Consider the following 23,766-nt stretch of genomic DNA (forward strand, 5'->3'; position numbering starts at 1 on the left):
AGAAGATTAACATTAAACAGAGATGAGAGGTGGGAGGGAAAGGGAGAGAAAAGGGAAATTGCATGGAAATGGAAGGAGACCCTCAGGGTTATACAAAAGAACATACAAGAGGAAATGAGGGGAAAGGGAAAAATAATACAAGGGGGAGAAATGAAGGTCAGTAGAGGGGGTAGAGAGAGAAGAGGGGAGGAGAGGGGAGGGGAGGGGGGATAGTAGAGGATAGGAAAGGTAGCAGAACACGACAGTCACTAGTATGGCAATATGTAAATCAATGGATGTGTAATTGATGTGATACTGCAATCTGTATATGGGCTAAAAATAGGAGTTCATAACCCACTTGAAGCAAAGTGTGAAAGATGATATATCAAGAACTATGTAATGTTTTGAACAACCAACAATAAAAAAAAAAAAACACCAAATGCAGAATGTTTTCTCTGATATAAGGAGGCTGATGCATAGTGGGGTAAGGAGGGGGAGTATGGGAGGAATAGATTAACTTCATTATTTTAAAATATAAATACTCAATTAAATTGTCCTTGAATTTGACATGACCTATAGTACAAAGATATAGTGGCATGGTAACTTAAAATGGCCACCTACTTTGGCCACATCTCCCAAACAGAAGTGGAGTCTATTTCCCTACTCTCTGAGTCTGGCTAGTACACATAACTTTCCTTGGTCATTAGAATGCTAAAGAAGTTATGCTTACAACTCACAAGACTAAATCTTAAAAAATCCTCAATTCTTGCTTTCATGGGACTAGAAGGCTTCCCCTTGAGATCCACCCATCATGCACAAGAATTCCAAATTAAACAGGAAGGCCATCTGGAGGAAAACCAAACTCCACGTGAGGCTTCAGTTCAGCACCCAGCCAACTGGCTGCCACCACAAACCAGCCACACTGAATGAACCACCTTCTATATTCCAGTCCTGTAAAGCTTCCAGTAGACCAGAGACCAAGCCAGCACGTGGGAAACCTAAGATCACAGGACCCAAGCACAGGCAACCACAAAATGCACAAGATGGTCAACGGTATTGTTTGTAGAAACAGTAAGTTCAGGGATGCTTAGCCATCCAGAAGGAAATGAGGCAGCGCACTAAGTCTCAGCTCTGATTTTAAGAGTGACTCCAGAGTCAAACTGCTTTTGATCCTTGGACTGACAGCAGTCATATGAACTTTGCCAAATCACAGTCTGCTGCATTCCTGAGTCCCAGTTTCAATGGCAAAAAATTCATATTGTGAGGGTGGAGAGAGGAGTTCCTGTGGAGCATGCTCATGGGACGGGGACTAGGTAAAAAGCTTCAGCAGTGTTGCTGTTGCCATTGATGCTGGTGTTCACCTGGCCTCTGTGAAATCCTGAATGTGAAGGTTACTCTGCAGAGAGGCCTTGTGGTGTTGAGAAGGAAATAGAGAAATAAAATAGCATAGGGTCAGGGAGAGCCTAAGTACAATGCAGACATTTGAAAGCAATAGCAATAGAAACATTTTGGGACAAAAAGGTAATTTTGAAATAGAGTAAAGCTGTGACTTATTTTTTACAAATTATAAGACAAACTGCAGTATCCTTTCTCTATTTTTCCAGAAATATTCAAATGGATACATTTATTATGAGGTCCTTATGAAGCTTGAACAACTAAATTTATCTAGAGTTTGGAATGATGATAAAATTGATGTTACTTTCTAGCTAATAAAAATAATGGATTTGGCTTTTCAACATGAAACTGAAGTCATCTCATCCAAAAAATATGCCATAAATCACTGAAGTCATACACATGTCTCAATAATATTTCATTACATGCCCCATTTTGCTCTTCATTTCTCAGATTAAATTTTAGTTTCTGACAAGAACCCTCATTTGAACTAGACAGTCATAAAACCCTTTCCCCTTTTAACTGTATTTTTTTAAATTTCCCAGTGGTATTCTCTAATTAGCTCTGAATTCTGACTTCACATTTAGAGTGGCTTTTCTTTGTCCTTAAGGGAAAATTAGCACTGGATTGATAGTAATAGCTAGTATCTATTTGTGTTACCCAAACAAGAAGTATTTTTATCTTTATGTTTGACCAATTGCATATTGTAAACCACTAATTTCACTTGCAAAAAGTCAAACTCTTAATTTCCTCTGCATCTAGCCTTTCCAGCTCAGCAGGACATGTCTCTTCCCTCCAGCCTCCATCACAGACTTCTTTATATGATGGAGAAGGGCAGTTTGGCACGTGGTTATGAGGACCTATGCTGCTGCCCCCGACTGATCTGTCCATAGCATTTAGCAGGCACCTCCCTTATTCTTAGCTCTTCAGAGTTCTTTTATGCTTGACTAGTTCTTATGAAGTTCAAGACATTAACATAAATTTGGTATACTTCCAAAACATCGTGGGAGAGGAGCAAAAGCAAGTCAATTAGGCAGAATTACATTTCTGAAGAGAATATAATTTTACTCATGAAATGGACTGGAGAAAACATACACATTCAAGTCATCCAGTACTTCATAAAGACAACATTTTAAGTAGAATTCTACACAGAAAAGTAGCTAGTGAAGCTAAATTAGTCTGGTTGGTTCATCTCCCTCTCTTACTTGGTGTTAGCCTGCTCAGAAATGTCTTGATGGAGTTGAAAGTTTCCTTCAGATTTCTATTTACTCTATCTAATCACATGAAGCAACAGAGGGGGGAAATACAGTAAAATTCACAGCCTTTGTCCTAATATCTTTCAGTGATTAACTTGGAAATTCTGACAGTGTCAGAGGTATAAGAAATTCCACTTTCATGATAAGGAAACAGGGATAAGTTAATTAGCAGATGTCAGCTAGCAAATTAATATTTAATGACAAAACAAAATTTATGTGTTTAGATTTTCCATCACCGGATTTGCGTTTGGGCCTTTTAATGTCATCCTTTTATCTTAATTGGCATAACATGGGCAACTTCATTTGTAAAGCATTATGAGAAAACTAGAGCCGCAGAAGCTTCTTAATCAGTTTCTCCAGGCCTGACAGAAGCAAAACCCACAACTCAACTCTTGTCACCTTCTGACAATTTGACAGTGAACATTGGATATCAAAGCACAATGTTGTAGTTGGGTACAGTGGCACACACCTGTAGCTTCAGCCGAGGGAGGAGGATCAAAAATACAAGGACAGCCTCCACTAAACAGTGAGACCCTTAGAAACTTAACCAAACCCTGGCTCAAAATTAAAGTGGAAGGGAGTATGACTCAGAGGTAGAGCCCCCTGGGTTCAATCCCCAGTATCATAAAAACAAGAAAGTATCATCCTAAGTGAAACTTATGATGTCAGAATACCACCACATCCCTAAGGCAAATAAGTAGCTTTGATTTAACTTTCAATTCCTGGCCTCCTTAGTTGAGTACAGATTCACCTAAGGAGCAGATGAGCTGAGCTGTCCATCATCAATTTGGAGTCATAAGATTCATCTACTACTCTAGGGCTGCAGCTCTACTTCAGTGTCAGAGCATTTGCTGTGTGAGGCACTGGGTTTGATCTTCAGCACCACATTTTAAAAAATAAATTAATTAAATAAAGGCATGCTGTCCATCTACAACTATAAAAAACTTTTTAAAAAAGATTCTTCTACTATAAAGATAAGCATGGCAAGTGATGGCTGTAAAGGACCTGCTACTGCAAAATATGAGACCTTGGCATGTTGAAAATTTTAAATGGAAGGAAACTCTAATAATTTAGATAGGAATGTCCCCCCAAAAGCTCACATATTGCAGGCAATGCAATAAAATTCAGAGATGGGGCTTTTAGAAAATGATTGGACCATGAAGTTTCTGACCTCACCAGTGGATTAACCCATTTGATGCATTAATGACTCGAACGGTCTACTACCTGGTAACTATAAGCAGATAGACTATGGTTTGAGGAAGCAGGTCACTAGTGGCAACCCTTGGAGACTATATATTGTTTCTGGCCCTTTCTCTTCTTTCGGCTTCCTGGATGCCATGAGCTGAGTAGCTTTCCTCCATGATGGAAGGCCATAGCCACAGAACCACCTGACCATAACTAAAACTCCTGAACCTGTAAACCAAAATAAATAAGTCCTCCTCTAAGTTGTTCTGCTCAGGTATTTGTCATAGGAATGCAAAGCTGACTCATACAGAATCTGAGAAGCAACATAGAAAGCTTCTCTGACCATTGCCTACTCTTCTCTGAAGCTGACCATAAAATCTTCATGTGAGAGGTATCCTCTCTGTACTCAGATAAAGGGAGTATCTCAGCTCCAAAGACACAGAGACACAGAGCAGAGTCTCCAAGCAGAAGTTCCTCCTAAATATCTCTCAGCTTATTACATTCATGTGTTCTAGGATGGTTCTCCATGACTCCAAGCCTCATGAATGTCTCAAAAACTTTTTATTTAATGAATTTGTATGCTTTTCTCTTGCTAATCTATCTGCTTTCACAGGAACCCCACTCAATAAACCTAAGAGGAGTAAGAGGAAAATCCAATTCCCCTCCCACACACCAGGAATACTTCAAAAGCAAAAGGAAGCAATATATCAATAATAGAACCCAGGAAGACTCTGTGTGCACAGCTAATTTGCACCTGGATCTGGGGCTTAGATTGTCAGTTCCCTCTTTTCTTGGTGAATTGCTGCCTCCCTCTCAAATCACAACTACTACTGCATAAATCTCCAGAGTCAAATCCCACCTAAAGATATTGCAATATGTCAGTACTATTAAAATGGAGACTGCCCCAGTACTATCACCATATTTAGGCAGCTCTAAAGCACAGTGGAGAAGGAAAATTCTTCTGGTACAGAATTTTAAATGCATTTGGCTATCCTTTTCACCTGAAGTAGAGGTGGTCAGAGACACATCTCAGGAGGAAGACATCCCTTTTTCCCTGTCTTTAACAGGTAAATACTTGGCAGTTGGCCACTAAGATACTACTGGCTAAGGTGCTAAAATTAATCTGAGAAAGTTATGCAAAGGAGCATAGTAATGTTAAGGAAGGTTTGTGTTGGCTGTGGTAGTCAAGTGTACAGGGACATCCACAGCAACAGTGAGAATCATTTAAAGATTAATGGCTTTCTAATCTAGCAATTTATCTGGGTTGTCCTGTAGATATTGGTCCTTGAGCAAGCCCAATTCTATAGCATTCCCCTAAAAAATTTTCCTTGAAAATAACTTTCTAAAAATTACTATTTTGTTCAATGTACCAGGGTTAATTTGTGTTTTGAAATCAAGAAGTCAAATCATCTGTCTCTGTATAAGGAAAGCATAAAATATTTAGTCATGGAAAGTCTTTCCTTCACCATACATTAATCTGATTCCTGAAACTTCTCCTGTGCCCACTTATGTACTTCTTTGTAAAATTCAGCTTTAGCAAGAATCCTACTAAGTCAGTTTAGCAATGACCTTCCCTTTCACCTAGCCCTTGACATCTGTTCACCACAAATACCTGTTCTGGTTATTCATCCTCCACCATCCTCTGGGTGACCTCTGATTCCTCTGCCTGCCTCCAGCAAGAATCCTATGAGGGATGTTTAGACAAAATCTCTCCTTACCCATGATGTTTCTTCTAAATAATTTTCCACATAATACCCAATATCAGTCAGATTCCTGTTACTATAACAATATACCTGAAATAATTAAATTATTTATAAAGAAAAAAGATTGATTTTTGCTCATGGTTTTGGAGGTTCCATTCTAAAACCAGACAGAGCCACTGCTTTGGGTTTCTTGTGGATACAACAAACAGTGATTGTAGGAAGCATGTGGTGGAACAAACTGCTCACCTCATGAGTCAGGAAACAAGATGGACAAGGTCCTATAGACTCCTTTGGTGGTATGTCAACAAAGACCTAAGAAGCTCCTACTAGTCCATGCTTCATGAATGTTCCCTCAGCTCCCAACATTGCCACCCTGGGGACAAAAAGACTTTAACACATGAAACTGTGGGAGACAGTTACCCAAACCACAACAGACCTGTACCCTGTTTTTTGGCTGTAAGTTCCCACTTATCCATACTGGATTTAGATTTGAGCCCAATCTTTCTCCCTCACTTTAATATTCCACTGCAATGGTCCCTAGATCTATGGTGACAATTTCCCATACACCCTGAATAAAGTTTGTCTTGCCCTCTGCAACAAGTATCAATATTCTTTTCTTGAACACAAGAAATGAGTTTTATGAGTTTAAGGCCAGATTTATTCAAAAAATATTTATCCAAATATCTTCACATTGAATATTTGAACATTGACATACAGAGCTTTGTATTTTAGAGATAGACTGACAATGTGATTATGTTCTATGGATAAGATAGCCACAGTTAATTACAAATTTCCATAAATTGTGATGCACTAAAAATCATTTGCATATTTTTTACTAATAATGTAAATGAGAAGTAAATTTATATTTGACCAGAAAATTTCTAATGTGCTAAAGAATTATATACTAAATAGTATTTGGTATCTGAGATTCATACATTTTGATTTAAGAGGAAATATAAAAATTTTTTAGAACATTTCTGCAATTGATATACATCCAAATTAAGATTTAACTCAAACACTTTAATTGGTTTTAACAGGACAACTAGTTTTATACTAATGTGATAGGCCTATGAAATAGTCAATAGGCAATAAAATCAATTTTTAAAATGCATAATTAGAAACAATGATAAATAATGTCTACTTTGTTCTTAGTAATATATGAACTATGATTACTGTTTCTGTTTATCCATGTATGGCTCAAAAACATAAATCCACTCAAGGTCATGTAGGATGCTTTTCTCTTGATCTTTTGGTCTTTTCTGGTTATTTTATTTCTTTTTAATATTTGCAGGGACCTCTCTTTCTGCTTTCTTTTTAAGTTGGAAGAACATGTTGAATCCATGGATGGAAAATTTAATTCAAACTTAAGTGCATCATCTCACCATTTGAATTGTTAAAATTAAGCATGTTAAGTATTCCATGGATCTGATCCAGTGTCTCAGTTCATCTGTGTTTGGAGTACTTGAATATGAATACTGAGGATATTATTCATCACTGAGTCAATAAAGAGAGTATCATCAAAGGGAGCAAGTGACCGAAAGGAACTGTGCTCACTACAAAAGTCAATGAAGCCAGAAACAGTCCTTTAAAAATCAGCTATGCTGCCAGTGACCACAAAAAGGGCAAAGCTTATGAGTCACTAATATAATCAAAGTAATAGTTAAATGCACTACTAATCAATTAATGACCAAACTAAAATAGTCCATCATTTTAATTCATTTTGACATATTTAATTTAAAAGACTACATCCTATGTTTACAGAGATGTAACATTTGTATTACCAAAAAATGTTTACTTTTCTTACTAATGCCAAAGTGAAAAAAATAAGAGTGATTTAAAGCAGTTGTCTGAATCAGAATCTCACTGTGTATTTAAACATGGGATAGGAGGGCATTTGAAATAATAGAGAACATTTTCTTTTTTTAATCTCCATACACATATTTAATTGGAATAATGTAACTGATGGATGTCCTCCACAAAAATATTTAGAGGTGATGGACCATGACCAAGTTGCTCATAAGGCACTTAATAAATGAGGGCGAGAGAGAAAGAGAGAGAGAGATGGACAAAGACAGAATAACAAAGTACTTCTTCAGTACCAAGTTGTAGTTTTTTTCAAGGTAGAGGGACATAAAAATGTCAGAATTATTTTAAGCTATTTGATACATATATATGTAATAATGTGTTAGTCTTTCAAAGGAGATTAATACAATGTACAAACACTCTTAGATCAGAATTTTTGCACTAATTTTAGGTAATTCAGAATGTAAACTCAAACAAGCCTCAATTCTGATTACAAACTGATGCAAATCAAGTTTGCCAGGAGTCTTGATAAGATACGACTCATACAAATCCATAGGCACCTGCTGGAGTTCCTAACAGGCAACTTCAGTGGGTTCAGGGTGAAACAGTTGATGCACCATTAAAATGATGATACGAAAATAGTTTCTGCCAGAATCTTCCAAACTTCCACTAAAATGCCTATGAAAAAGGAAAGAAAGATACATGAACATCTATTTTTTTGAAAATAAGGCTATCACCATTATATACCATTCTTAGGCCTTATAATTAAGGCCTAAGAATTTCATGAAGATAAAAATTATCCAATCTGTCTTTCATACCTAACATGAATCACATTCACAAACACAGAAGGTGGGAAGGCCTTTTCTCCTTCTTTTGCTGCCTGTATAGAAAACAGAAACCCCTAAGCTGCAGGGTTCCCCTCCTACAGATTGTCACGTTTTGAGGAAAACACTCCCTGTCTCTTACCATTAGCCCTCAGTTTTCTATGCGATGAAGACATAGATTTCCTCAGATATTTAAACTACTGAAGAAGAAAACAGAATTTTGAGGTTAGCTTCCTACTGCCCCTGGAACAAATTATTTTCAATTTATTGCTGCAAAACAACACAAATTTAATTATCTTACAGTTCTCTAGGTCAGAAGTCTGACCGAGGTTTCAGTGGACTTTGAATCTAGGTGTGGGCATTCCTTAAGGCAGCCTCCAGTGGAGACCTCATCTTCTCACCTATTCCAGGTGTTGGAGGTTTCCCATCTTCCTTGGTTGATAGCTTGCTTTGAATTTCAAAGCCAGCAATAGTGTATTGAGAATTCCCATGACACCACTCCAACCTGGCCTTCATCATCAGATCTTCTTTTCTAACTCAGGCTCTGATTCATCTGCCTCCTTCTTCTTCATGTAAACAACCCTATGATCCCATAAGCTCAGGATATGTATATATAATATAATCAGGATAATCGTAATTTAGTCATCTGAGTAGCAACCATGCTATAGTTTGAGACAATGCAAGAACCTTCAGGGATGAAATAATTATATTATGAGAGTTGAAGCCTAATCAGTGGATTAATCCACTGATATGGATTAACGGGGTGGCAACTTTAGGCAGGTAAGGTGTAGCTGGAGGAAGTAGGTCATTGGCAGCATGACTTTGGAGTTTCTATTTTGCCCCAGAGAGTGGAACACTCTCTGCTTCCTGCTTGCCATGTCCTGAGCTACTTTCCTCCTCCATGCCCTTCTGCCATGATGTTCTGCCTCACCTTGGGCCCAAGGTTATGAAGTCCTCCATCTATGGACTCAGACCTCTGAAACCAAAATAAACTTTTTCTCCTCTAGTTGTTTTTGTGAGATCTTTTAGTTGCAGCTGCAAAAAAAAAAAAAAAAAAACTGACTAAACTAAACCATGATTCTATCTACAATCTTAATTCTTCTTTGTCATGTAACTTAAGATATTCACAATTCTTAGGCATTTGGGCGCTGACACCTTATGGGAGGGGGGCCCATTACTCTGCCTACTAAGCTGCATACCATTACTTGCTGGAAACTATTGCAAAGTAAGCTGAAATGCTGTAAGGAGTAAATTCTGCAGATTATGTTCTTCACATACTCCAACAGTATGTCATAGAAGTAATACAAAAGGGATACAAGTAGCCCACTTCAGGCTAGCAAGTACATGAGATATGTGCCAAATGTATACAGAAACAAAGTTGCAAACAAAATTCTCATCAGCCCTGGCTTCGGGTGTCAGCCTCACTAGAAGTGGGGCTGCAGAGTTGGTGGGCCCCCAAAGGTGGAGGCGTGCTTTGAATGGGCATGAGGGAGCTCCTTGGGTCTGAGACTTACATCAACTCAAAAGTGGCCTCCTACTTAGTTTTAAAAACAGGAGGAGTGGGGGATCTATTTTAATGCCTCCTTTTACCTTTTGCTTACGTGAGTGTTTAAAAATATCCCTGAGACGAAATAACCTAAGTCTTGACCCATGCACAAGTGTGAAGTCTGAGTTTGAAACACATTTTGATGCTGAAACATCTATCTGTGAAATTCATATAGAATTGTTTTGGGAAAGGTGAGGGCAAGGATTATGAATGAAAAAAATAAATAAAGTGCTTTTTACTAAAGTTCTTATCGTGCAGAAAAAAGAAAAGGACTATTAAAAATAAAATTACCAAGATGAAGAAGATACAGAGAAAATATTTATATCTGCTTAAGAAAATCAATCACTCTGAGGGTGTATCATTACTAATAGCCATCAAGTTATTTAGAAATCTCTTAACTATAAATGATTAAAATGTAAGACTGCACATAAAAATGTATTAAGTAACCAGAAGGTAACAAATACATACGTTATTTAAAGATAAAGGATGCCATAATAAACATCTATTTTAAAAAGAACAAACATAATTTCTAAAAAAAATTAAATAGATCTTGTACTAAAAACAGCAGTCAAAAGATAAGCAAAATAACAGATTTCATCTTATAGAATAAAAAGTTAATGACCCAGAAATTCTAAATATCATTACCCAGGAATAACATTATAAGTTACAAAATGGATATAGAACTATAGAAACTGAAGCGACACAAAGTTGATTTGAGTTAAAAGAAACAACCAGTGTGTTCCTTTTCTGGACACAATGGAACAACTTCCAGTAGAACTACTATGGAATAATGAGAAAAAGCCAAAGTGAGGGGAAACGTATTTGAAGAGGATCAGATATCTTCTGAAGCAGGAGAATCAGAGGGGCACAGATTCTGGAGGGAGGAACATCATGGGAAACTGAGCCCATGTTCTATATTCACACTACATCAAGCGGCATTTACCAAAAGTGGGCACAGGCAAAGAGGATGAAAGCCCAGGCCTCACTGAGACAGGACAGGTCACTGCTGATGAACTGAAAGTCACCTGAAGTGCTTGGAATGGTCTCTAGTGGCTAGAGAGATAAAATTGGAGATTTGAACAGCATAAAATAGGTGGCTAGATTTTTTTTTCATTTCTCAAATTTTGATGTGACAAGATGTAGAAATTTACAAAGCTTGAAGCGTCCTAAAAGAAGGGAGCTTTCCACCACTCAGCATTGATGAGATAAAGTGCCATAAGGACCCAGCAAGCAAAAGGGCCCATGGAACATTCCAGACCATTTTATTTCAATGCCTGGATGACTATATTCAATGCAAATGGCTAAGGAGAGAGAAAAGAATCCTTACAAAACCACAACCAGCCTCAATCTAGTTCATTGGTGATTGGTTCAAGGCCCCATTTCTGCATGGTAGTCTGCAGAGGTGGGAAATCTCGTCCTCATAATGCTCAGGTCTTCTCTACCTTTTCCATTTTGCTGGCATTTGCACTAGTGGTGCAGAAGCAATGGCAGTCAATGGTGTTGGTACCTGAGCGTAAATTAAGTAAGTGGCACAAAGGTCTGTCAGGACTCATTGTAATCGAGCTATGGGAGTCTTCACAGCTTACATACAAATTAAAATGGAATTAACTCAGATTTTTAAATATCATTTGCATTTATGAGAACATTGCACAAAGGGTTAATTGTATTAGATCATGACATTCAAAAATGCATGTCTTTATAATGACAATGTAATTGTGTATGAAACAATTCTGCCCTATTTGAAAATATTTTGAGAAAAATACATATTATTGTTTTTCTTTTGTTTGTTTTAATGCAAGCTGAAATGAATATTGTTTTCTTGGAGCATCATTTCTAATAGGAAACAAAAAAAAGGAGAGAAGAGAGAGATTAAGACATAAGCAACACTTGAAAAGATAATTGCCAATTTTTTTTTTCCTGAAATGATTGTAATAAACTATGTATCATTGGAAAGGTAACACAGAGAAAACAAAATAATAAAAAATAAAAATTACTCCAAACGAAAGCAATAAAGACATTGGAAAGGAACATGGAAGTGTTACATAGCAAGTCTCAATTTGTTTTAAGAGTAAAATCATTTAGAGTGTATTGTCTGACCACAGTGAAATTAAGCCCATAATTAGTAACTCAGTAGTAACTAGAAAATTACCGATTCTTTGGAAATTAAACAATACATTTTAGTGCATGAATAGATGGAATGAGGAATCACTATAGAAATTAAAAATGTATTTCAATTGAAAGCTAATTAAAAAATAACACTTTAAATATTGAAGGACTTGGCTAAAGCAGCACTTAAGAAATAGAGACTTCAACATATACATTATAAGAGGATAAAATTTTAAAATAACTGATCTAACTATGCTTCCATTCTAGGACGACCAAAAGACCAGCAACTCTAACTAAAAATAAATGAACAAAAATGGAATTAGTAAAATAGGAAATTATTGTGCAATAAAGAAAATCAGCCATGCTGAAATATTTTTAAAGTATGAATTTTAAAAATATTATCTTTGAATGATTCAGAAGGTAGAAAAGAAACAATAAACATCTTGAATTTAAAAAGAAAGACTACAGATCCTTAAAACCTTAAAAGCTAATAGTAAAATATTATAAACAACTTCATGGTAATGAATTTGAAAATATAAATGAAATGGTCATATACACTGGAAACAAAAAAAAAAGTGGATATTGGGCTGGGATTGTGGCTCAGCAGTAGAGCATGTGTGAGGCCCTGGGTCCAATCCTCAGCACCACATAAAAATAAATAAATAAAATAAAGATATAAAAAGAAATTGGATATTCTTAACATGTTGAAAGAAATTTAATACATTTTTAAAACTCCCAACCAAAAGAAAAAAAATGGGTAAAAAAACTCCCCTGGTAAACTCATTCAAACATTTAAGAAAGAAATAGCATAAACTTTACATAAATTCTTTCATAGAATACTAAAAGAGGGAATTATTTCCAATATATCTAAAACCTCATATAAAATTCTAAGAAGGGCATTATAAGAAAAACTACAGATCAACCTCTCCCATTAACATAGAAACAAATACTGTAAAGAAATATTGCAAATTCAATTTGCAATATAATAGAATAAGATGTCACAACCAAATGGGCTCATTTCCAGTTATGCTGTTTGTGTAACTTTGGAAGTTTAATCTAATTTGTTGAATGAAAATAACATTTATGACAATAGGCTTTTAAAAAAAATTTGACAGTACTCAAAGTCATTCATTATTTAAAAAAAAAATCCCTTTAGAACAAAGTAAAACAGACTACTAAATATGGTAAAAAATATTTACACACAAAAAAATAAAGCACATACTATTCTTAATGATGAATAATTAAGATGTTCTTCTGGGATCAGGAGTGGTATAAAGACACTTACTATCCAAATTCTTTTCAATACTATACCGCAGGTGGTAGAATATTGTAATCAGGCAGGAAAAGTTTTTTTTTTTCATTGACAGTTAAGAAAGTGGCATTTTTACAAAACTTCCATTATTTGGGGGTGACATGTCTGAGACTGTAGTATGTGCAAATTATTTATAAAATTTTTAAAATTAATAAGTGAATTTAGCCAGGTGCTATGGTGTAGATAAGTATCTCCACAGCCCAGGTGTTAAAGGCTTAGTCCCCAGCCTGTGCTGCTACTGGGAGGCGGTGGAGCAATTAGGCCCTGGGACCTGGTGGGAGAGTAATGGTACTGGGGGAGTGCCATTGAAAGGGAGTGGGCCCCTTTCTTTCTCTTTGCTTCCCAGCTGCAATGAGGTGAGCAACTCCCTCTGCTGTGTGTTCCCACCATGATGTCCTACCTTGCTACAGGCCCAGAAGCAACAGGGTCAACCCATCATGAACTGAAAACTCCAAAATTGTGATATGAAATAAACTTTCTTCTTTTAAACTTGCTTATCTGAGATATTTTCTACAGTTAGGGAATGCTGAGAAACACACCAGGCTCCTGGATACGAAAATCAACATGCTCTCATCCATAATGCATTTCTAGGTACCACAAAACATTGTACAGAAAATATAAATTTAAAATATAATGTAATTTTCAATAGCCAAAATCAAATATATAGAAATAAATCAAATTTACAATTTGAAACACTGAAAATTTCAAGACATTAGTGATAGAAATTTTAAAGAAAGAAACAGAGTATATTCATGACTTGGAAGGATGAACATTTTAATGATTAAAAAGTTCCCTACATTCATTCATAGATGCAATGCTGTCCCACACAGGATGCAAGCTGGAGCCTCATTTTTATATGTGCATGTAGAAAATGACAAGCTGCTTCTTTCTTCCTTCCTTTTTTTTTTTTCTTTTTCAGTTGATTGGAGATCTTTTTCCCCCCAATTACTTTTGTTTTGAATTTGAAATCATGCAGACTCTGTTTCCTGCATGATTTAATACATTAAAAATCAATTACCTTAAGATATATAGAACCCCACCCCCACATGTCAACTATTTCAAAATTACATGGCACATTTATAAATATCTCAGAGGTCGAGGAATGAAGCATTTAAAAAGTAAACAAAGAGAGCTTTGGGGGCTGGGATTGTGGCTCAGTGGTAGAGAGCTTGCCTTGCACATGTGAGGCCCTTGATTCGATCCTTAGCACCACATAAAAATAAATAAATAAAATAAAGATATTGTGTCCAACTACAACTAAAAATAAATAAAAAAAAATAAATAGTGCTTTGAACTAAGTGATAATAAAAGCTTAAAATGTCAGGATCTCTGGGATGAAACAGTAACTCCATTGAATATTTCTAACTTAAAGTTCTCATGTCAGAAAGAAGCTAGAATAACAATAAAGTTATTTTCAAATTATGTACTTGGAAGGAAAAATAAGGATAGGAGCAGAAATATATGAAATAGAGAAGAAATAACATAGTTAAGCTTGATAAAAAGTAAACAAGCCTAATCAAGAAAAAAAAGAACACAAAAATTAATATCAATGAAAGGGATCCACCAAATAACTATACAGATGCTAAAAATATGTTTAGGAAATATGACAATTGTATGCCAAAATATGTGACAGCTTGCAGAACAGGGTCTATATTACAGAAAGATCTATGTGCTGCTGAGAAGAAAGTACATTCAGTCATTGATGGATGAAATATTCTATATACTGAAAAGCTGTTTCTAAGTGTATATGAAGAAGCAAAGAACCACAAGAAATAAAGCCAATCTCAAAGAGGGAACCAGAAAACCTACATTACCAGATATCAAGACTTATTATTTATTATTATAATTAAAGTGGTCTAATGGAGTCCAGAAGCACATAGATACATGTAAGATTACATAATAATGCTACAACATTGGAGTATATTGGAAAAGAGGATGCATGGTGCTGAATCAACTGGACAGTTACATTAAAAAGTGAATCCTAACTCTTACCTAATACCATAAAGAAAAATCAATTACAGATGGAATACAGGTAAAAATATGGAAAGTAAATCCATAAGGCTTTTATAAGAAAACAGAAGACTATTTCCTATTCTCTTGGTTAGTCAAAGAATTCATAAGAAGGATTAAAATAGGACAAAAATAAAGAAAAAAGGACACTTGGAGTTATATTAAAATTTACTAAGTCAAAGTACACTATTAAGAATGGGCCTGGGATCCACCCACACCAGCCTGCGAGGGACCCAGGCTCACAGTAGGCTGGGATCTATCCCTCCACCTGCAGACACCCACCAGAGCTCAGCCTCCGGCACAGGAATGCCTCTTCCAAACAGCAGACTACTACAGGAGCATTGGCCCAGCCCAGATCCACCCACACAGATTGTGCAGGACCCAGGTCCAGGGTAGGACTGAGTTTGCCCCCCAACCCCACCTGGGAGCCAATGCCTAACCCACTTCCATCTTGGGACACTGCAGTCATTGCCATAGCCTTCCCCATGCAATAGCCCCTAATTTTTTGACAACAGACAGGGCCTAGAAACAGATGCATCTCAGAACAGGCATCCCAAAGAGAGTGTGAGGCCCACCCTTTCAGCCCCTCTCTGTAAGACACTGCTTCCATCTTGGGGCACCTCAACTGTTATCTCAAGTTACCTTGGCTATTGCCTCCACCACCTACTACAACCTATGCTTATTGTAGTAGCATTCATTGAGGGACACCAGCAGAATCTGGAAGCCCAACATCAAGGTGAGGTACAGACAATCTACACAGGTACTATAAGAATGTAGGGTAGAAACTGTAATATCTCATATCCACACTGCAGGAAAGGAAGACACATAGATAACATGAAAAAAACAAGGGAGGAAAGTGCCCCAAACAAACCAGGTTACTATAATAACAGAATCCATGGACAACAAAGTTGAGGAAATATCAGAGAAGGAGTTCAGAAGGTTCATAATTAAAATGACCTGTGAATTAAATAATGAACTAAATAAGCAAATAGAGGCAAAAATTGATCACTCAAATAAAAAGATAAAAGAGAAAATACATGTAGCAAAAGATTACTTCAAGAAAGAGAGAGACTGAAAAAATAAAAATAAAACTCTCAGAAATCCTTGAAATGAAGGATACAATAACCCAAATTTAAAAAACTCAATAGAAAGCATAACCAACAGGGAGATCACTTGGAAGAAAGAACATCAGATAATGAAGACCAAGTATACAATCTGGAAAATAAAGTTGATCACACAGTGAAGATACAAAGAAACCATGAACAAAACATCCAAAAATTATGGAACAGCATCAAAAGACCAAATCTAAGAGTTACTGGAATAGAGGAAGGCATTGAGTTCCAAACCAAAGGAATGGACAATCTCTTCAATGAGATAATATCAGAAAATTTCCCAAGCATGAAGAATGAATTGGAAAACCAAATACAAGAGGCTTACAGGACACCAAATGTACAAAACTACAACAGATCTACGCCAAGGCACATTATAATGAAAATGCCTAGCATACAGAATTAGGATAGAATCTTAAAAGCCGCAAGAGAAAAGAATCAGATCACAGGTAGGGGGAGACCAATTCATATGTCAGCAGATTTTCAACCCAGACACTCAAAGCCAAGAGATTATGGAACAACATATACTAAGCTCTGAAAGAAAATGGATGCCAACCAAGAATCTTATATTCTACAAAACTAAGCTTTAGATTTGAGGATAAAATAAAAACCTTCTATGATAATAAAAGTTAAAAGAATTTACAACTAGAAAGCCTACACTATACAACATCATCAGCAAAATATTCAATGAAGATAAAATGAAAAAAAAATGAAAATCAGCAGAGGGATGTATAACACTAAAGGAAAATTTAATCAGAGGAGAAATCAAGTCATATTAAATACCAAAAATAAACAAAAATGGCTGTTAATACAAATCATGTCACAATAATAACCCTGAATGTTAATGGCCTAAATTCACTAATCAAAAGACATAGACTAGCAGATTGGGTGAAAAACAAAACAAAACAAAACAAAATAACCCAACAATATGCTGCCTTCAAGAAACTCATATCATAGGAAAAGACATCCACAGACTGAAGGTAAAGGGTTGGGAAAAATCATACCACTCACATGGACTGTGGAAGCAAGCAGGGGTTTCCATTCTCATATCAAATAAAGTAGACTTCAAGCTAAAATCAATCAAAAAGGATAAGGAAGGACCCTACATACTGATCAAGGGAACCAAACACCAACAGGACATAACAATTATAAATATATGCCCCAAACAATGGAGCATCTACATTCATCAAACAAACTCTTCTCAAGTTCAAGAGTCAAATAAACCACAACACAATAATTTTGGGTGACTTTAACACACCTCTTTCATTACTAGATAGATCGTTGAAACAAAAGCTGAACAAAGAAACTGTAGAACTCAATAATACAATCAATACCTTAGACTTACATATATAGAATATTTCATCCTTCAACAAGAGAATACACTTTCTTCTCACCAGCACATGGATTCTTCTCTAAAATAGACCATATACTATGCCACAAAGCAACTCTTAGCAAATATAAAATGGTAGGGATACTATCCTGAATTCTATCAGATCACACTGGAATGAAATTAGAAATCAATGATAAAATAAGAAATAAAAGCTTCTCTAACACCTGGAGACTAAATAATATGCTACTGAATAAACAATTGCAGAAGACATCAAGGAGGAAATTTTAAAAATTTGATAGATGAATGAGAACACAGATACAATATATTGAAATCTCTGGGACACTATGAAAGCAGTTCTAAGAGAAAAGTTCATTGCATGGAGTTCATTCCTTAAAAAAAAAAAGTCAACAAAAAAATGACTTAACATTACATCTCAACATCCTAGAAAACAAAGAACAAATCTACAACAAAAGTAGTAAAAGACAGGAAATAATTAAAATCAGAGCTGAAAGCAATGAAATCGAAACAAAAGAAACAATTGCAAAAATTGACGGAACAAAAGGTTGGTTCTCTGAAAAAATAAAGAAAATTGAGAGATCCTCAGCCATGATAATACAGAGAAGGACAGAGAAATCTCAAATTAGTAGCATATGTGATGAAAAAGGAAATATCATGACAGACACTACAGAAATACAGAAGATAATTAGAAATTATTTTAAAAACTTGTACTCCAATAAAATAGAAAATATCAAAGGCATCATCAAATTTCTAGAGTCATATGATTTGCCCAAATTGAATCAGGATGATATACACAATTTAAACAGATCAATTTCTAGAGATGAAATAGAAGATGCCATGAGAAGTCTACCAACCAAGAAAAGCCCAGGACTAGATGAATACACAGCCCAGTTCTACAAGACCTTTTAAATAAGAAGTAATACCTATACTCTTAAATTTATTTCAGAAAATAGAAAAAGAGGGAGCATATCCATATTCATTCTATGAGGCCAATATCACCCTGATTCCAAAACCAGGCAAAGACACATCACAAAAAGAAAACTTCAGACCAATATCTCTAATGAACCCAGATGCAAAAATTCTCAATAAAATTCTGGCAAACTGAAAACAAAAACATATCAAAAAGATAGCGCACCATGATCAGGTGGGACTTATCCCAGGGTTGCAATAAATGTAATTCATCACATCAATAGACTTAAAGATAGAAATCATATGATCATCACAATAGATGCAGAAAAAAGCATTTGACAAAATACAGCACCCCTTTATGTTCAAAACACTAGAAAAACTAGGGATAACAGGAATGTATCTCAACATCATAAAGGCTCTCTATACTAAGCCCAAGGCCAACATCATTCTAAATGGACAAAAACTGAAAGCATTCCCTCTAAAAACTGGAACAAGACAGGGATGCCTTCTTTCACCTCTTTCTATTTAACATAGTCCTTGAAACACTGGTCAGAGCAATCAGACGAAAGTAATTAAAGGGATACACACAGGAAAAGAAGAACTCAAATTGGCACTATCTGCAATGATACAATTCTATACTTATAAGGCCCTAAAAGTTTCACCAGAAAACTTCTAGAACTAGTAAGTGAATTCAGCAAAGTAACAGGATATCAAATCAACACCCATAAATCAAATGAATTTCTGTATATCAGTGACAAATCCTCAGAAAAGGAAAATAGGATCTACCCTATTTACAATAGCCTCAAGAAAAAAATAAAATACTTGGGAATCAACATACTGAAAGTGGTAAAGATCTATACAATGAAAATTACAGAACCCTAAACAAAGAAATCAAAGAAGATCTTAGAACATGGAAAAATCTACCTTGCTCTTGGATAAGCAGAATTAATATTATCAAAATTATACCATATTATCAAAACTATACCATCAAAAGCACTGCACAGATTTAATGCAAGTCCAATGAAAATCCCAATGACATTCATCATAGAAATAGAAAAAGCAATCATGAAATTCATCTGGAAAAATTAAAGACCCAGAATAGCCAAAGCAATCCTTACCAGGAAGAGTGAAGCAGGTGGCATCATATACCAGAACTTAAACTATACTACAGAGCAATAGTACCAAAAACAGCATGATATTGGCACCAAAGCAGATTGGTAGACCAATAGAACAGAACAGAGGACACAGAGAATAACCCACAAGATTCCAATTATCTTATATTAGACAAAGGCACTAAAAACATGCATTGGAGAAAAGATGGCCTCTTCAACAAATGGTGCTGGGAAAACTGGAAATCTGTATGCAAAAAATGAAATTAAACCCCTATCTCTCTCCATGCACAAAACTCAACTCAAAGTGAAAAGAACCTAGGAATAAAACTAGAGACCCTGTGTCTAATAGAAGAAAAGGTAGGCCTCAATTTCCATCATGTGGGATTAGGCCCCAACTTCCTTAATAAGACTCCTGTGGCACAAGAATTAAAATCAAGAATCAATAAATGGGATGGATTCAAACTAAAAAGTTCCTTCTCAGCAAAAGAAACAATCTGAATAGGTGAATAGAGAGTCTACATCTTGGGAGCAAATCTTTACCCCTCACACATCAGACAGAGCACTACTCTTTAGGGTATATAAAGAACTCAAAAAGCTAAGCACCAAAAAAAAAAAAAAAACAAGTAATCCAATCAATAAATGGGCCAAGGACCTGAACAGACACTTCTCAGAAGACAATATACAATCAATCAACAAATAGATGAAAAAATGTTCATCATCACTAGCAATTAGAGAAATGCAAATCAAATCCACTCTAAGATTTATCTCACTCCAATCAAAATGGCAGCTATTATGAAGACAAACAACAATAGGTGTTGGCAAAGATGTGGGGGAAAAGGTACACTCATTTACTGCTAGTGGAGCTACAAGTTGATGCAGGCAATATGGAAAGTAGTATGGAGATTCCTTGGAAATCTGGGAATGGAACCACCATTTGACCCAGCTATCCCTCTCCTGGGTCTATACCCAAAGGACTTAAAAACAGCATACTACAGAGACACAGCCACATCAATGTATATAGCAGCACAATTCACAATAGCTAATCTGTGGAACTAACCTAGATGCCCTTCAATAAATGAATGGAAAAAAAAATGTGGCATATATACACAATGGAATATTACTCAGAAATGAATAAAATCATGGCATTTGCAGGTAAATGGATGGCATTGGACAAGCTAATGCTAAGTGAAATTAGCCAATTCCAAAAAAACAAATGCTGAATGTTTTCTCTTATATAAAGAGGCTGATTCATAGTGGGGTAGGGATGGGGAGCATGGGAGGAATAGAGGAACTTTAGGTAGGGCAGAGAGGTGGGAGGGGAAGGGAGGGTGCATGGGGTCAGAAATGATGGTGGAATATGATGAACATTATTATCTAAAGTACATGTATGAAGACACAAATTATTGTGAATATTTGTATACAACCCAGAGATATGAAAAATTGTGTTCTGAATGTGTAATATGAATTGTAATGCATTCTGCTGTCATATATAAATTAAAAAAATAACTAAAAAAAAAGAATGGGCCTGGATGTGTTGGCAAACATCTGTAATTCCAGAGGCTTGGGAGGCTGAAGCAGAATAATCACGAGTTCAAAGCTAGCCTCAGCAATGACGAGGTACTGAGCAACTCAGTGAGACACTGTCTCAAAATAAAATACAAAATACAGCTGGGGATTGGCTCAGTAGTTGAGTGCCCCTGAGTTCAATCCCTGGTACCTATCTCCAAAGAAAAAGAATGGGAAAAAACATTTATATAAAAATATTTATACTTTAAATAAATGTATCTTTAACATTTGTGTGCCAAAAATTTAATATACAATGAATCATATATTTATATAAACAAAAAAAAGTAAACAGATTATTTGCAAACTATTATAACTTTATATGAAGAAAATAGAAAACAATATGAAAAAATGAAGGTGTGGAAAAAGAAAAATAACCAAGTGGCAAAAACAAATATAGAAAAAGTTCAACTTCACTAGTCATTAGAGAAAAGCAAAGCAGACTAGGTTACAATATCACTCTATATCCACCAGAATAACAAAATGAAAACAAAGATGATTTCAAGTGTTAACAGTACGTAGAGAATTGGACATCTGAAAGTATTTAAATTCCCATAATTAATAAAATTATGAAGCTGTAGTTCTACATACTCCGTGATCCCACTACTAATAGTACTCTCTTTTCCTTGTATATTTATTCTTTTGTTGAATTTATTATTTGAGTCAAAAATCTTACTGCTATCATCATAAATAATGTTGATTAGAGTAAGTTAAATAGTGGATTAAGGTAACATAGCTATTAATGTTAGGTTGATAAAAATGATAATGTGAGGCTAGAAGTAAGTGATGTTGCATCCAAGAAGGAATTACTAATATATGGATGTACTATTCCTTCTTCAATGATCTTGCTTTTATTAGGCAAAGTGATCTAATTACTCCATTTTGGGGGTCCCAAATATGTAACAGCACAATCATATTAGAAGCTTCTTACTTACTCATTAAACAGGCCAGTAGAGAAACCCTCCACCAAATGACCAGTAGATATTCTGCCATTGGCACTTATAGGTCATCCTGGGCTTCCCTGGCCTCTCTGTCTCCACCAGACAGAAAGCCAACAGAGCTCAGAGGAACACACATGGGAGCGTGTAATGAGCCAAGCTGGAACACAGTATCCAACTGTGCTCATATTTCATTGCTCACAGGAAAAAAAAAAAAAAAAACAGGAGAAACTTAAAAAGTCTTCCTGTGTGATCAAGGAGGGGAGAGAAAGCACATCAATGGACAGTTGGCAATTTATGCCCAGACCACCTTCCTGAGGGTAGATGCTCATGTGCACCCTCCTCATATAGATAGTATATACCCACTCTTTCCTCAAAAAAGGAATCTCAAAATAACATCCATTTCTATAATCAGCTCAAAATTCAGGATCACAGGGCATAGGGCAGTCCTCTACATGGCTAGATGTGGTCATCATGGTCCTGTAATGTATGCCAAAAAGGCAAACTGTCAGCACTGTGTGTGGTATCAACTGGGTAGCAGGAACACCATGACTACAACAGAAAAATTCCATCAAGAAAACGGAGAGAAGACACTGAATGCACCTCCAACAGTATCTACAATATCCCACAAACAGCCGCTTCTCAAAGAGAAATGCTGTGGGGAGAGATCTTTCATTAGACCCTCATTCCTGGCCAAAGGAAACCTCCTTGTTCTCCCTGCCTCAAGTTCCCTCCTGAAATACCTGCTCATTATTCTTCAAACCATCCACCATGCAAAAGTTTGTCGCTCTAAGTCTTAAGTCATTTTCTTAATTTTATTTATTTATTCATTTTAGCTCAGGTGTTCTTTGAACAAACAACCACCTCAAAAAATTAACAGGCTTTGGACATATTTCCTTCCAGTCAATTGCACATGTTGGTATAACCATGCCAAAATTCCTTCTTTGATAATAGCACCAAAATCTGATTCTTTTTCTCCCTGGCCCATTGAGGTAGATAATTATTTTAAATTATCAAAACATTTACAGCCAACTAGAAAACAGGCTTGAGTGGGAATGTCACACACTGGACCTGTTAATTATTAAAAGGCTTATGATCTAGCTAAGAAATCCAAATGCTTCATTATTTACCTAAATCCTTTTTCAATTGTGTTTAATAGTCTTTGAATCTAGAAACAGGAGTCATTTCAGTCTTGTGAAGCTTCTAATTTTTCTCCATTCCACTTTGCTTCCAAAAACTGGTCAATGTTTTCCTGAGATAATGCTTTGCCTGTGGCTCCTTGTCAAATGCATGAAAGAAAACAAAGTAGGTTGTTTAAACAACAATAAATGCACATGGAAAATGACTAAACAAGACAAATATTTGTTGGACTGATCCAAAAAAAAAAAAAAAACCCTGAGTAACTATAAAAATAAGAAGGAAGGAGATAAAGAATATATGATAGAGATTTTAAGATAAAGAATGCAATAAACAAATTTTATGTCTACCATTTTGAAAAGTTAAATGAAATTTACTAATGCACTGAAAACTACCCAGTTGATTAAATAGAAAACTAAAATCTCACTTGCATCATAATTATTCAAGAAAATAGCATAGCTGTTAAAAATATTCTCATGACACCCCAAGCCCATGTATCTTTCCAGGCCAATTCAAACAAATTTCAAAGATAAG

General features: G+C 35.8%; 1 long non-coding RNA gene across 1 annotated transcript in view; it reads right to left on the bottom strand.

Annotated features, from left to right (window-relative positions):
- Nucleotides 1–6,155: 6,155 nt before the first annotated feature.
- LOC125619342 overlaps nucleotides 6,156–23,766 on the bottom strand; it is a 71,855-nt gene continuing 54,244 nt past the window's right edge. Inside the window, exon 5 of the long non-coding RNA XR_007350839.1 lies at nucleotides 6,156–7,996. This is a non-coding gene — a long non-coding RNA (uncharacterized LOC125619342). The remainder of the gene's footprint in view (nucleotides 7,997–23,766) is intronic.

Source organism: Marmota marmota, unplaced genomic scaffold (assembly GCF_001458135.2).
Source record: "Marmota marmota marmota unplaced genomic scaffold, marMar, whole genome shotgun sequence".
NCBI lineage: Eukaryota > Metazoa > Chordata > Mammalia > Rodentia > Sciuridae > Marmota > Marmota marmota.